The sequence below is a fragment of the Dromaius novaehollandiae genome, chromosome 24 (assembly GCF_036370855.1).
Source record: "Dromaius novaehollandiae isolate bDroNov1 chromosome 24, bDroNov1.hap1, whole genome shotgun sequence".
Classification (NCBI taxonomy): Eukaryota; Metazoa; Chordata; class Aves; order Casuariiformes; family Dromaiidae; genus Dromaius; species Dromaius novaehollandiae.
In genome coordinates, this window is record NC_088121.1 from 5,338,300 (window position 1) to 5,353,626 (window position 15,327).

At 41.5% G+C, this 15,327-nt stretch overlaps 1 protein-coding gene across 5 annotated transcripts in view; it reads right to left on the bottom strand.

Moving 5' to 3' along the window:
- Window positions 1-15,327, bottom strand: part of RERE (arginine-glutamic acid dipeptide repeats) — a 262,953-nt gene that overhangs the window by 199,660 nt on the left and 47,966 nt on the right. The window contains exon 1 of one of the 5 annotated variants that reach the window (XM_064525533.1): window positions 11,037-11,327. The exons of 3 other annotated variants lie outside the window; for them this stretch is intronic. The gene's annotated coding sequence lies outside the window, so the exon portion shown is untranslated. Of the gene's footprint in view, window positions 1-10,652; window positions 10,779-11,036; window positions 11,328-15,327 lie in introns of those variants that run through there. One more of the 5 variants, XM_064525534.1, reaches the window with a different exon arrangement.

Sequence of the window (15,327 nt, forward strand, 5' to 3'; positions counted from 1 at the left end):
AAAGTATTAAAACCTTGCTACTGGAAACATGACCTTTGATCTTCACTCTTAAGCAACACAAGCAGGTTCTGCTATGAGACAGCAGGCGTGTTATTCAAATAGCAAGCATACAATTTTGTGTGCAAGAGAATAAGCACAAGCACAGGAAGCTTTGAGACAAACGTTTACTGACTGTTTAAATATAAATTTGTCTACAGTAAACCTATGCAACAAATCATTATCTTTCCATACCTCATCCTGAAGATTTCAAAACACATTAAAGTGTATTCACTAAAAGGGTCTGTATCTCAGAGGTCATACAATATAAATCTTAAGTGATAGAAAACCAAAGTTGTCACATGGGCATTTATTTGAATCATAACATATTTTCCTCCCAAAAATAAATACTAGGTGCCTTTTAGACACCGTAACTTCCCCAAGGTCACGCAAAGACCATGGCAGACCTGGAATAACCTGTCTCCAGACTACACTCACAAGAGTTGGCAAGAAAAAGCACAAACCCACCTCTTCCCCTAAACTTCATGGCTAACACTGTAACACCACTGCTTGCGCACACAGGTGTATCACAACAAGATTTACTACTATCCAATGTCCCTGACTTCTTAATCTTCTTGCCTCTTACAACAGTAAGGGCTTAAATCATCAAATAATATAAAGGTATGATTCCCTTAATGTAATTCCCCCAATGTAATATTATGCAATTGTAATCATTTATTTCTTTTTAATCAGAAACAGACAACTTCTACCACTGTGAGCTAAGACTGAATGTTTAAGATAAATGGCAGCGAGCTGGTATTTAGGAAATACTTCACCTCTTGATGTCTTAAGTTTTTAACACAAAAGAAAAAAAAACACAAATCCCAAAGACTGCCTTGACAAACAGCAAGGACAATTAGAAGATATGCACTGAACCCGAGCACTGCACATTTGTCCTAACATGTAGAATCATCAAGTAGAACAGATTAGAAAACACCATTCTCTGTAGTCATTTTTAGGTTGCCGACTATAAGCTAGGAAGACAGTAATATTTCCTTTAGCATCAGCAATGAACATTTACTACAGCCCTCACAATCCAACTGAAAACTACAATCACCAAAGCACTGTTCACTATATGCATCTACAGCAGTGAGATAAGAGGCAGACTTCCCTACTGACACCAAGGTTAGCCTTTATTTTTGTATTTGAGGCAGACAACAATAAGCTTATTTTTGGTTACAGGCATAACACATCAGAAGTTACACACTCTTATACAGAAAGGAATAAGGTATACTGGAATATTCGGAAAGGATATTCTAATGGCTAATTTCTGAACCTCCTTTTCCACAAAGCGTTTCAAAGCCTCCAGATTAGTCCGCTAAGTTTAGTACACTCCAGAAATAGAAGTGGTTAGCAGGAATGCTTATTTTTTCAAATAAAAACCTGAGGGGATCCTCTAGTAACAAAAGGCAGTAAAACAAACCATGCTATTATAAATACTATGCAATAAAGTTTTACCATTGAAGATTCTCCTCTCTGAAGTTTCCATCATTTACTGCACATGAACTTGAAGACTTGAACAAGCAGGAGTTTAGAAGCACCTCTATTCATCTTTCATATCTAAGTTCTCCCCTAAAACGCTAACCTAATCAGGAGCTGACTTAGAACTTAAGAGCTACTCTCAAAACACTACAGAAGAAAATTCACAAAGTGCCAGTTACCCAACCAGTTGGGACCCAATTAAATCTACCCAACACTTTAGAGATTAGCCTGTTTTCTCCAACAGCCCTACAATCTCTCCCCAGAGATAATAATATATACAGCTTTGGTTGAGATTTATTACTTGCTGACTAGTTCTTAACGTATGCTGAGTTATGATCTGGCCTATGAATCAGAATGAACTTTGGTATAAACAGACTTTTCAAAACCCTTACGTAACTACTCTGACTTTAAAAAATAGGAAATTTTAATATACAGCATTTTAATATCAGAAGGCACTGACAAGGCCAAGAAAGAACAAGAGAAACCCCTATAAAAGGATATTCATCGAGCTCTCAGCCCAGTGGCACAGCCACAACCCCTCCATGATGTGTCCCCAGTGCTGTACTAGTGCTGTTCATTACTTCATAGAAGGCTGCAACTTAATTCACGCTGTCTGGAGATTAAAGCCACCACAAAATAACAGCCTTCTGAAAAAAGCACTGTGAGAAAGAACTGAGGAAGAAAATCCTCACGTGAATTCCAGACAAAAAACTTCTTTTTCTCACATATTCAGACCTGTGCTTCAATACAAAGATAAACTGAAGCCACATGCACAATTTAGGCTGTAAAAGGCAGAGAAAGAAGTTTCAAACATGTCTTAGAGATAATTACAGGGAAAGCTCCTACTGTTCGTCATTATCCACGTACTTATCTGTAAGACTTGATCAATTTTTCATCTATTTAAGACAAACAGTTAATATACTTCAGAAGTTTCATGGAAGCAACCTTAAAACAAGCTAACAAGCTACTAGCATATTTCAAATGCAAAACAAAAGAAGCATTAAAAGAATCAAGTTTGAAGAAAATGACACCAGTTTTTGTGAAGCATATCTGGCCTGGTTCGCATTTTCTTGAACTGTAAGAAGAGATATCCATGACAGCAACAGAAAACACGCTGCAGAATCCCATACCTAGTTTAATATTTTCAGCAGGTATTTCAGCTGTGTCAGCAGTCCCTAGGAACCTTAATAACAGCACAGGAACACAGAAAAGGTAACCTTATGCCTGGTGGACTCTTCAGCTTGCAGCAAAATATCTGAGGTATTCTTCTGAGGCAGCATGATAAAGACTTCATTTTTCAATTATAAAAAAGTCTGATAGAAGCCTAACATACCAGTTTAGCTTAAAGTCACGGTGCTGTACTCATGTCAACAGGGAGGTTCACATTATTTTAATAAAGCTCACGCACATTTGCACGTGCAAATATGCTGTCATACTTGTACAATGTTAAGCTCCTACTTCTGCCATCCCAGAGGGCTTTGGAGCGTAATCCAGCTGAGGGGCTCACACGACCACCATAGCACGGAGATAAACACACCAGCCGGTAAGCCCCAGCAGAGCTCCAGGAGCCGCACAAACTGCAGTTGGCAACCTCAAAGCTCTCTCATGAGATTCACATCAACTTCATGCTACACACCACAGCACCAGCTAGAGCAGAAGATGACTTCAGTATTTTACTAAACTAGCATACAGTATTTTTAAGTTATCACCACCAACAATTCTCTACAGTCAGAATGAGCAGAGAGATGCGTACTGAGCAAAGATTTCTCTGGCAGAAATTTCACATTGCTCCTGAAATTTTAAATCACTGTTGAACTCCCACATGAACATAACACACAAAAAGGTAACTGTTATACTTACCTTTGGCATCTCAGATACCACAGTATGTCTTTAGAAGAAAGGCAGTCAGCCAAAAGCATGGATTCAATAAAAATTTGTACCAAAATACAACTTCATACAGCACCATTAGCAAAAAAGTGAAACTGAGAAGTTCAGAATTTACATATCTTTAGTCTCACTCCAATTTGTATCACTGTCTCCAAGCTCTAAAGATGCACAAGATTTGCTTTTACCAGATACACAGAGTTTACACATCCTTCTAGGGCAAACTTCACTGAGACACAAAGAGCCCCTCAAAACCATTTCACTGCCTGCCTGCAATTAGGGCTCTGACTCTCAGATGCCAGCAGACAAAAGTGACATGATAGAGGTTAACACTTAACACCTGCCCATCCTCATTAGCACCCTCTCGGGGGCAAACCCAAAGTGGTACCAGTTCACCATAATCTGGGCCTAGTGTTAAATTCCAATAGCTTTGCAACTGCCTCGCAAATAACTGAATCATCCTTCCAACAAGGAGGGGACTTCTAGAAGAAGTGCAGGTGAAACAATATCAAGGTAAGTCATTCCTGGTTGCAATTTAGAGATCATAGCTATACTATTTTTTGCATTCAGGGTATTTTAGCCACAAGTTGCATCACTCAAAACTATCAACCTCATTTGTGCACAAAGTCAAGCGATGACTTATTTTAAAAGTATTTTTTTCAATCTTTTTTTAAAAAAATCAGACTGATATTCTCCATATATTGTAGCATTTGGTCATGTGCTATTTAAGCCACAAATAGAGCATCAGGACTGTTTCTTTCAAAACAATACTTTCTGTAGGCCAGTGCCACACAGAAAAGCCCTACCAACAGTTCAAGTTGCAACAGCTCAAACTACAACATCCATTCATGAAAGAATCCTTTCAATTTAGACCAGAATGTACTTCAAATTCCCTTAGCAACAGTGGCATGTACTACTGTAAAGAGAACAGACCCAAGGTGAAATATTAACAAGAACTGAGAAACCTCACAGAAAACCTATACAGACAGATGGTATAATTTTTTTAAATGCTATTTAGCATTTACAGCTGGAAGTGACAAATATCTAAGGTGCTTTGAATATGCAAATTATAAGAACAGCACAAAAGAGGACAACGCAATTTCTTTTGAAGACAGACAGTCATAATATGTTGAAACAGACTGCAACCAATTTTCATACACTATTCATAATTACTTTATTACACTGTGAAAGGGTAATCAGCCTCCAAATGATCTAATAACCTTGAGTTGCTCTTAACTATTTATATCAGTCTTAACTAAACACAGGCTAGGTCCACACCTTTAAGTCAGTTACAATATTCTAATACTAAACATGTAGTTTAGATATTTTCTTCCTCCCAGACTCTCAGACAACCAGGACACAAGATTACCTACAAGCATTCAATTACTAAGCAGCAATTGATAGAGAGATACATGGAGATACATATATATAGAGAGAGAGAGAGAGAGAGAGAGAGAGAGAGAGAGAGAGAGAGAGAGAGAGAGAGAGAGCGCGAGAGAGAGAGCGCGAGATAAAGAAAAAAACATTTCCAGCTCTAATCTCTGAGGAATAGCTTTATTATCAGGAAAGGGAAATCTGATTCTTGGCTCCTTTGCTAGATTTCAACAGGAAATAGAGCAAATACAGTATGTTTTGACTGCTCGTAGAAGTAAATCCTACAGGGATCTGTTATTATGTCAGATTTAAGGATGGGGACTTTTTACTTTTTTTTCTTTGAACTGCTTGAGGTGTAGAGACTGTTGTGTTCTGGCTCACTCTCCTACTATCTTGTAATTTAACTACCTGCTGAGGCCACACTCAGTCATCAGTCACTGACTAACCTAAGAATCTTCACAACATGGAAAAATACAGATAACTAAGTTCCCAGGTCCAACATGTGTGGGGGTTAAAAATAACCTGTTCTCTGCTGGGTTTAGTTTTCCAATAAATATACCTGGGGGCTGGGGGAGAAGAAAGAGGAAAAAAATACACAAAAAGAGCTGGCAAGAACAAAAAGACTCAACTTTCCCAAGGTCGAAGTCAGTTACATATTGGTTGTGTTCTGGGTAAATACATTAATTTTGCAGACTGATTAGATTAGGAGGCTGAAGCTTCCCAAATCAGGAATGAAAGAAACTAAAGCCACAGCATTGGTTTTTCAATTAATAACTTTTATTGCTAGCATTTTACTGGCTAGATGAATGAGAATAGAGAGGCCAGAACTACCGATTAAAACACTCAATACAATGGCTAAACTCTCTGCACCTTCTCCAGCTCCCTCCAGAAGCAACACCCCCCCCCCCCCTCAAAACGCAGAGGTCACGATCTTCTAAAACAAGATTAAAGCATACACACATGCAAAAACTGACAGTGCTCAAATTACTAACTGCCTTAAATTTTAAACAACCAAACAGAATAAACAGTTATCAGACTCCAGATGACGCTGAAACAGTTACTGCCTTAAAAAAAAAAAAAAAAAAACCTCAGCTTTATCTCAAAACAAGTCATTTTGATCTCTATCAACAAATTCACAAGAACACTGCAAAACCAAAGCACCTCTTCATTGCTTGTTTCAAGAAATTTCAAATCAGCGCTCAGATACACTGTATCTATATCAAGGGTAGTTTGAAGAAAAGGTTTATCTATCATAGAGCTTTCTGCAGCCAACTTACTTAAAAAAAATAATCAAATGAGACTAGAAAACCTGCAAATATCCAACTTCTAAGAACTGATACTAGCACATTTCAGGTTTGTTATTATTCCACACTGTATTGTTGTCTCTGAATTATACCCATTTTGGCAGAGAAGCCTAATCACACCAAATCATCCTTTCAAAATGTGCACATTGCTTTCCCTCGTGAGAAGGCATACAGCCACACTGCTAATGCAAAATTTACAACTACCATTTCTCCTGTGCTTTTCCTAACAGCAGAAAGCTACAATTCCAAACCCACATCATATGAAAAATATGTAGTTACAACAAACAAAATTTACATATCACCATCAAATATTATTTATTCCAGTAGCAAAACATTTATGCAATCAAGGCCTTTTGTTGGCAAAACTTGACAAAGAAGTTTTCCTAAAGGCGGCCAGCCTGTTTTAATCATTTAGATTTTTCAATGCTATTTGTTTTCACTCTGCATCCAAAGGTGAGAACTCAAACCACCAACCCAGGCAAACTTTGCAATAAATACTAATTTTTGTCCATTCTTCTGGAATGAATTCACCTTTGTTAAAGGAAGTTGAACAATAAAAAAACAGATTTCCCTCTCAACATTTTAAAGATGCTTCATGACATGTTTTTCATAAACAGAAAGTTAACTAGCTTATAGACAGCTTTTTCATGGTTCCAGTCTTTTACTGTTCAATTCATAGTGTTACATGAATATTGGCTTTAGCTTTCTCTAGTAACAGAGAAATCTGTTCTGTAAAAAAACCAAAATACACACATCAACAGTTACACAGAGCAAGGCTAAAAAAGGTCCAGTTTACCTGATAGTTTGAGCTATGCCAACTACAATTCCAGTTTCCCTGACACAGCCCTTCCTCCTCCTCCCCAAAGCGCCCCTTCTGAAATTATCTCCCTATTTTGTAGTCATGAGAAAATATTAATATATTTACCTACACATTAGTGGCTAGTACATTACTGAGGAAAGGTCTGCCTCCCCCTTAGCCATAGCATCTCACTGCACTGAATACTTACCAGTATACTACCTGCGGCTCAATGAGGCTTAAGGTTCAAAAACCAAGGGAGCTTCTCCTTACACACCCCCACTGCTTTTGCTGCCCCCCTGGAGCAGACGTATAAATGGTTGGATGAAAAGCTGTACTTGAAGATTCATTCAACTATCAATACTAGAAGAATCACAGCAGACTACTAGCTAGCTCTCTATTTTAGAAATAGAATAGTTAAAACATCGTTTCTCTTGCACTCAAAGTGCAAGAGGGAGCTACTCAAAGTCTAGAAAATATATATACAATATTCTTAAGTCATTAACAAACAGGTGTTTATTGATTATCTTTTTACCTGAAGAGTCTATATTTTAAATCCACTGGGTTCAAAAGAAAAAAATCACACATTTTTAAAAGCAAATGGTAGACATCTTGACAAAGACGACACATTACAGCTCACAAAATTAATAAAAGTAGTGTATAGGTTTGTTGACTGACCTGATCATATCTGTATGTCACCACTCTAGTAAACCAGTGACAGCTACTCTATAGCTTTTATAGAAATGAAAGCATCAAACATCTGCATTAAACAACACAGCTTGTGTGGAATTTCTGCTTCCTAATGTCTAGAAAAAACTGCTAATTCTATCCAGTTTTTTAAGTCATACATAAGGAACTAGACAGTAAGCCACATCCCCCCAAAGTATCACAGCCCTAAGAAAAATATGTCTGATCCACTTGCAACTTAGCTCCTTAAATGCCTTTGCTTTCTGCCCGGTGTATTCAACTAAGCTACAGTTAGAACTTGTTTAACTCAGCGTGCTTGGCTGAAAAGAGCGACTGTTCCCAAACACATTGCACTCACTAGACTTCCCTGCTGCAGGCACCAGGGTAACAATGACCGTCAGAGGGACAAGGCCAACAGCTGGGGACTGCAGCAACTCCAGCCATCTCGTTTTAATCCATTCAATCTGTCAGAGCCTAGGCTACTGCTGCAAATACCCTTAATTTGAAAAACACTTAGAAAAAAATAGCAATCCATGTATCATGATCATCTCGGCACATATATAGCTATTTCTACCCCCTTTCTCTTCTGAATTGTTGCTTATCAGTAACTGGATCTCAGGCAATATATAACATTAGCAATATGTACCAAACAAACTTCAAAAATACTGCCTTTAAGAGTTTTACTAATTTTACTCCTAATTCAGGTTACAGTCTTAGCACAACCATTCCTGCTATTTGTTGAAAAAGCCCAAGAACAAGGAAAGATAAACATATGCACGCTAACCTAACATTCAAAGATAACTCCACAAAACTAGATTCATTAAAGAACACAATGCATCTCTGCAAGAGAATCTTTTAAAGAATCTGCAACACCCCATTATCAAGATAACAGAAGTTACAGGAACTAGGGCTTTTTCTACCTATAAGCCTCCAACATATGAAATGCTAACATTAGAAGTTAGTTTGGGCCCTCAGTACAGGACTTTCAGACAACGTGCTACATCCAGCTGAACTTGCAGTTGATGCTGAGGTAGCTCCCCTGAGTTCATGGAGATCTGCGTATTTTTTACCTACTGAAATTTGGCCCATTAAATCAGGATTTCAGCAGTTGGAAGACTATCTTTATGGCCAAAAAGGAAGGGCATTTTGTTTCTGCACTTTAAGATTTTTTTTCCAGATGGAGAGTAGAACAACCCTGTAAGTACTCTAACTGCAGGTAGATGAATCACTATAGTAATAATGCATTCGCAACACAAAAAGTCACTGACCTTGTGACATTACAAAGTAGGTTGTTCCTTTCGGCTACTCATAAGGAAGAACAATAGATAGCATAACCCCCTCCAACTCCAGAACGAACAGGCTCAGGATGAGTTTATCAATAAATAGCTTATTTTCGCTCCTTCCCCAAACACCAAATCAAAGCAAGAGCTCTCACAGGTGAGCTATTAACCACTGAGATCTGGAAACAAAAGCCCATTTTGTCCCCTTCACATAAAGGAAAGTAAGCACAGAAGGGGCTGAGAGAGACACCAGGAGATTCTCCATAACCTGTAGTAAAATTGCAGGCGACACATTCTGACAGAACAGCTGTATACATCGTTATGTTAATTAAAATTAAAGGCTGATCTATTTAACACACAAGCAATTCACTGAAGCTTACTGACAAAATGAAGGAACCATTTCCTCAAAGAGGCATCATCACGTACAACTCTAACAAGTTGTCCGCTTACACTGAAGGCCACACCATAAAGGAGACAGAAAAGTATTTAAAAGAAACAGTCAGGGCTATTTTAAGTAAAACAAAAAGCACTATCAACTATAAAACACACACAAAGGAAGTGGTAGGATAGATTACGTCAGCCCTTGCCTCAATTCATAAATCCTGACCACAAAACAAGACAAATTCTTAACTGCCTTTCTCTGGAAACCTGTTTAAAGAGCATACATGCAGCTGAAGTCTTCAAACATGCTACTGAACAACACTCACTGATGCATCACTTTCAAACAGTCACAGGGAAAAAAAAACGGTGTAATCCTATCGTGCAGCCAGATCAAGTAACATTTCAAGAACCGCCTGCCAAGCACCCAGCCTGCCAGAGCACAACAAGCACTCAAGTGCTCTGGACTCAACCCCACCTTTCACTGGTCCCAGAGATCTTTATAAAATAGTTTAAATGCTACTAAATTAGAGTTGTGGAAGAAAAATAAATAAATAAAAGCTTTTAAATGGTGCTCCCACACAATTCTCAACTTGCTGTTAAGCATCGTTAGTGTCTGTCTTGTGATATTTTACTAGGCATAAGCATTCAAAAATGTGATTGCCTGTAAGAACAAAAAAAAAAAATCTGACAAAAATGCAGTGTTGGTTGCATGTCTGGAACTAATTGCCCGCAGATTAATGGCTTTACATTGGAATACTGTTCCTCTGTCTGTAGGGTTTTAAATCCTGTTTACTTTAAACTGCGAGTTCCCAGAAGAAGCATATTGGTGAAGCACAGAATATTTCAAACTACACTTCACTGGATTTCTGTTCTCAACTTCCATCTATTTCATGCCTAAAATTATTTTAGGTTTAAAAAAAAAAAAAAAAAAAAGCTGCCATTTTCATTCACATGCAATTACAGAAGTCCCATATGGCTCCGAAGGAGGCCATCCAGCCACACAATGCCCCATGCAGTGCAAAGCCACATGTATTCAAGAGGAGCTTAAAACCAACTGTAAAACAAAGCAGAGCTGGTTTCTTCCTCAGGAAACAAAGTGGCCAAGCAGGTCTCCTGTCACTATCTTGAAACAAGATTAGAGTAGACATCGTTAAAAAAGTTGCACCAAGCACCGCACCGATCACAACTTGAAAGCACACCATTTTCAGAAGTGGAACGAAAAGGTATTTTCTATCAGGCTAAACAAAACACGCTCCTTATCTCCTTCGCTTAAAACAAAACAAAGCAGGATTTAAAACATTACATCTGTTTAGCTGTTTGTACGCAGAGCCCTGAAGCAGAGCACTCCTCGCGGAAACGCAGCCCCGCGACCCGAAAGCACCCGGCCTCCCTTCCCGGGCCGGCAGCAGCCGCCGCCGCCGCACCTACCAACTTGCTCCAACTTCGCCGAAGACCCCGGCGCGGCCCGCAGGGGCAGCACCAGCGGGCAGAGCCGCGCTGCTCCACCCAGGGGCTTCGCGCCGCCTCCGCGCCGGCGGCAGCGCCCGGCCCGGCCCGGCCCGGCCCCGCCAGCAGCTGCGCGGCCCCCCCGGGACGCCCCGCCAGCCGCCGCGGGCTCGGCCCGGCCCCGGCGGCCGCTGCCGCCCGAGCGGGCGGGGACGCCGAGAGGGCAGAGCGCGCAGCTGGCGAACAAAAGGAGGCCCCGCCGCCGCGCCAGGCGCGGAGCCGCCCGCAGCGCCGCCACATGCCGCGGGCCCCGCGGGGCAAAACCCGGCGCGGAGCGCCCCCCCGCCGCCCCCGGCCCGCACGCACCGGCCGGCCGTGCCGCCGCCGCTCCCCGGTGCAGGCGGCGGGGCGCAGCGCGCACGCGGAGACACGCGCTCCTTCCCCCGGCGGCGGCGGCGGCCCGCCTCTGCCTCCTCCCCGCGCGGCCGGGCCGGAACCGGGAGCCCCGTGATTGATGGCAGCTCTCTAATAGCGCGGTCAGCTAGAACGCGCATCTGCAGGCAGGAGCGCGGAGAGGCGAAGCATCCCCGCGAGGGAGCCGCGGCGCACGTCCCGCCGCTGCAGCCAGGAATATTAATGCGGCCGGGCGCCTCGCCTCGCCTCGCCTCGCCTCGCCTCCACCGCCGCTCATCAGCGCGCGGGGGTGGGGAAATGCAGATAAACCGGGGGGGAGGGAACGCGTCCGCGCCCGGTGCTCACTCCTAAGATGGGTAAGAAAGAGATGCCTGTCCAGTGTCACGTTAAAGACGCTTCTATACAAGGATTTTGTTGCAATTTATTCGACCAGTAAGCCATTTTGTTTAAAGTCCTTTCTGCCACCTCTCCCTCCCCCCCCCCTTAGAAACAGAAATCCATCTGCTGAGAAAAACATGTTCTTTTTAAGTGCATTTGGTTGGCAATGTTTTAATAATGAGTATCATGTGTCTTAGATTCAGACAAGTTACAGGTTTGCACGAAGTGTCTTACATTGCTCTTTACCACCACAGCAATGATCTTTCAGCTGTTATTACCAACTTAATTTGGAGCAAAGCTTTGCTATTTCTATCAGAGAAGAAAATGCAAAAAGTCATCTATGTAATCCATTATCTGAGGACAACATACACTTTTCCATGCCAAGAAAACCCATTTTCTAGCTGTGCAATAGTATTTTGCCTTAACAAAAAAAAAAAAAAAAAAAAAAAAAAAAAAAAAAGGAATATACCTCCTCTGAGCTTCTTTACAATTCCAAGAAAAAAAAAAGGTTCACAGACCTAGTTAGAGCAAGGTCCTCAAGTACTGTCTGCTAACTTATTTTTTCCTAGATGCTTTATGTTATGCACAGCACTATATTTTCCCTCTATTTATCCATAGGTATTTATTTATATGTTGTTTTGTACTACAGCACAGGAGTGGAGCCCATCAGGAGACAGAAAAGGCCAGCTTCAAGTTTATTCTGTACTTTCTAGAAATAGCTACTTTAAACCATGAACACTGAAGTACAAATAGCTGATTAATTCTAATGCCCTTGCCATCTTGCAAGACCGCAGTGATTGATACAAACTGAAGACAGTGCGTAGCGCAAGCACGGCTCCTGCAATATCCATTGTACAACAGCTTCGCAACGGGAGCCCATCCTAGAAGGAAGAAATGGTTGGAAATAAGCTTCATACCCAAGTAGCTGTAGCTGTGTGATAGCTCCACACCTGCCAGAGCTGAAATCAATCCCAAAGTCAGCACAAAGCAGCCACACTGCATTTATGCTCACTTCAGTTTTCTAAATCAAATATGGCCTGACACCTGGCAAGCCACAGAAAGAAACTTATTTCTCCAGTGTGCATTTAAGAAAGCATTTACTTCCAATGACTTCCAAAAGAGCTTTCCAGCAGTAAGCTAACCCAGGCCAAGTTCCATTTATTTGAAAAATAGTGTTTGATGGGATTTGTTCAAAAGCATCTTAAGACAGAGGTCCCAACCGCTTGGGAACATGAGTCCCAAAAGTCAGCACATACCAGAAAAATGCATTTCTTAAATTAAAAAAATGTAAAGCTGTAGAATTTTTTGTATCCCATTAGGATGAGAGCTGTCAAACAGTGCAGAGTGCAGCATCCAGCCGTTTGAACACAGCTACCAAACTGGAGAGGACTCTTAACCCTCAGACACTGCCTCGCAAACCCAGGGCAAACCAATGCCAAACCAATGCATTTTGCAGTGCAGTAGCTGGCAGGGAAGTCACCTGAAGCCCCATGTGTTTTTCAGACAGCTTCCTGGGGTTTGAGGGAACAGAACAGCCACCACATTCAATCGTGGGTATCAGAAACAACTAATCTTTCACTGACTTCCCTATGAGATAAGAGATTTGCCCCCATTTCACAGTTATATTCACCAAAAACACTCTCAAACTCCATTTTGTGATAGGGACTTCATTTATGTTTTGGAAAAAAAAAAAACAGAAGAGATTAGGATTGTTTCTTGGTCATGAAACACACCTTTGCTAGCCGCAGCACGGTAACCTCCCAACAGCATTCCTTTCACCATCACCACCAGAAGCGTGCACGTACGAAAAGAGGGAGAAAAGCACGAGCTGCACATGCACAAAACCCATCAAGCCTATCTAAACAAAAACTACCACCACGAGGGTTAGGCAAACACACTGCAGAGAATGAGACCTAGAGAGGGCGCGAGCGGAGCTTTACAAAGCGACCCAACCACCGCCTTGAGAGCTTTCGCCAAGAGGCCTTGCACGCCCGGCCGTCGCCGTGGCCGCTGCACGCAGGATGCCCGGTGCGACACACGAGCAGGGGCGCGACTCCGCTCGCTGCGCGATCCAGGCCGGGTTTCCCGGCAGGCTCCATCTATCAGAACCAGCCTGTCACGCCGAGTGCCATTAACAGATAATGAAAGGAGACAGCGGATGCAGTTACAAGCAAAGCACTCCACGCTGCAGGCCTAAGCATGCAGCCCAGGGAGCTGACATCTGATTTTATTCTGAGCATTATAATTAAATAGGATACCTAGCTGAAGAAACATTAAGGTCGTGACAATAAACAAAAGCTGGAAATCTGAAAAAATAAGGCTTTGACTCACTGTCAATAATTCTCGACATTGTTTAAAAGCGTGTACACTTACACCCACACATACCTTCTCTCCTTAAGGCTAAGGACCGGAAAGCACCCGTTAACTTGCAGTTGTCTCTGTTTTCATTGCTTTCTGTGAACACTGCAACACTTTGTACACTGTACCTACGCACTTCAGCTTATGAAAGATTGAGTGCTGAGAAGTGACAGACAGCATATCTTCAAAGGGCTGTAAATGTGCTGCTTTCTAGACATACTAGTCATAAGGCAAAGGAATAATTCATAACTTCTCACAGGAGTCTTACCAAATTTGAAGAATATTAAGTACAGATATACCCCCCCAAGCCACAAGATCTATGGAGCTGCAGTGTTCTGCACTCCTTCAGAGAGAATTAGCCATCATCAGGTATGCATAAATATTTCACCCGCTAGACAAACTGCTCCAAAGGAGCAGTTTAAGGTCTACCAGATACGCATACACTTGAAACACAAATCAACTGTAAGCACACTTAATGAGATGAGACAGATTAAATGGGTAAATTGACTTTTTTTTTTTTTTTAAGACATCCAAGACAAAGAGGTCCCACAAACATTTAAAAGCACTGTTTACTCTGAAGTCATCTAATTACTTTTTAATTTTTTAGAGCAGGTTCAAGCATACCACCTGGCTAGCACAAACTGTACTGAAGAAAAAATGCCTCAGACTCACTTTTAAGAACACACAGAGATCCGATCATGACAAGCATTTTCTAAAAGCTAATATAACATTACTTGCCTGACTTAAGCAGGCAACAAGCATAACACATTAAACCCTTGCTAAGCTGAACCTATTTATAAAAGGGGACTTAACACCCTTCAGAGCTTCTCCTAAGCCAAGCCCTTCGGATTTGGCAATGAGGTGGGGGAAGAGGAAGGGAAGGAGGTTCAAGGAGAACAAGCTAACAGCTTAGTGCTATTGTAACAACACTGCTTTTGTTGTGGGCCACGTAATTCCACTCCTCAAAAGTTTCCCTACTGGCACTGACACTACATATGTTCCCAGCCATAACAGCAATGATAGGAAATCTCCAGTAAAATAAAAAGCCTTAAGTAGAGACAGCTTAAGCCTGAAAATTAGCTAGAGAATTCTTGAGACCAACAGTCAGTTGAGGATCCCCCAGCAGAGGGAAGGAAAGGAAGGCTGAGCTCCTAGTAGGAAAGGACCACTCCTGACTGCTCAGAGAATGGCAAATACTTATCACCTGTTTTTGTTTGCTTTCAATTCAACATGGAAACATCTGGGCTCTGCCTATTCTAAACACAAAACCTTTGGTCAAGTTAGAGGTGACACTTTCCTCCTTTACAAATAACGGACTGTTTTATTAGTATAAACACAGCTGAGGATAAATGATACTCAGCTCCTGACAAGATGGTTATTACTGCCTACACATAAATTTCTCCAACCTGCTCAAAGCAGGCAAGTCCTGTCTACACTTGCAGATCTGATGAGTGCACATAAATACCCAGCAGATGACATGATTTTTAAGCAGTTTCTTGTCCCAGCA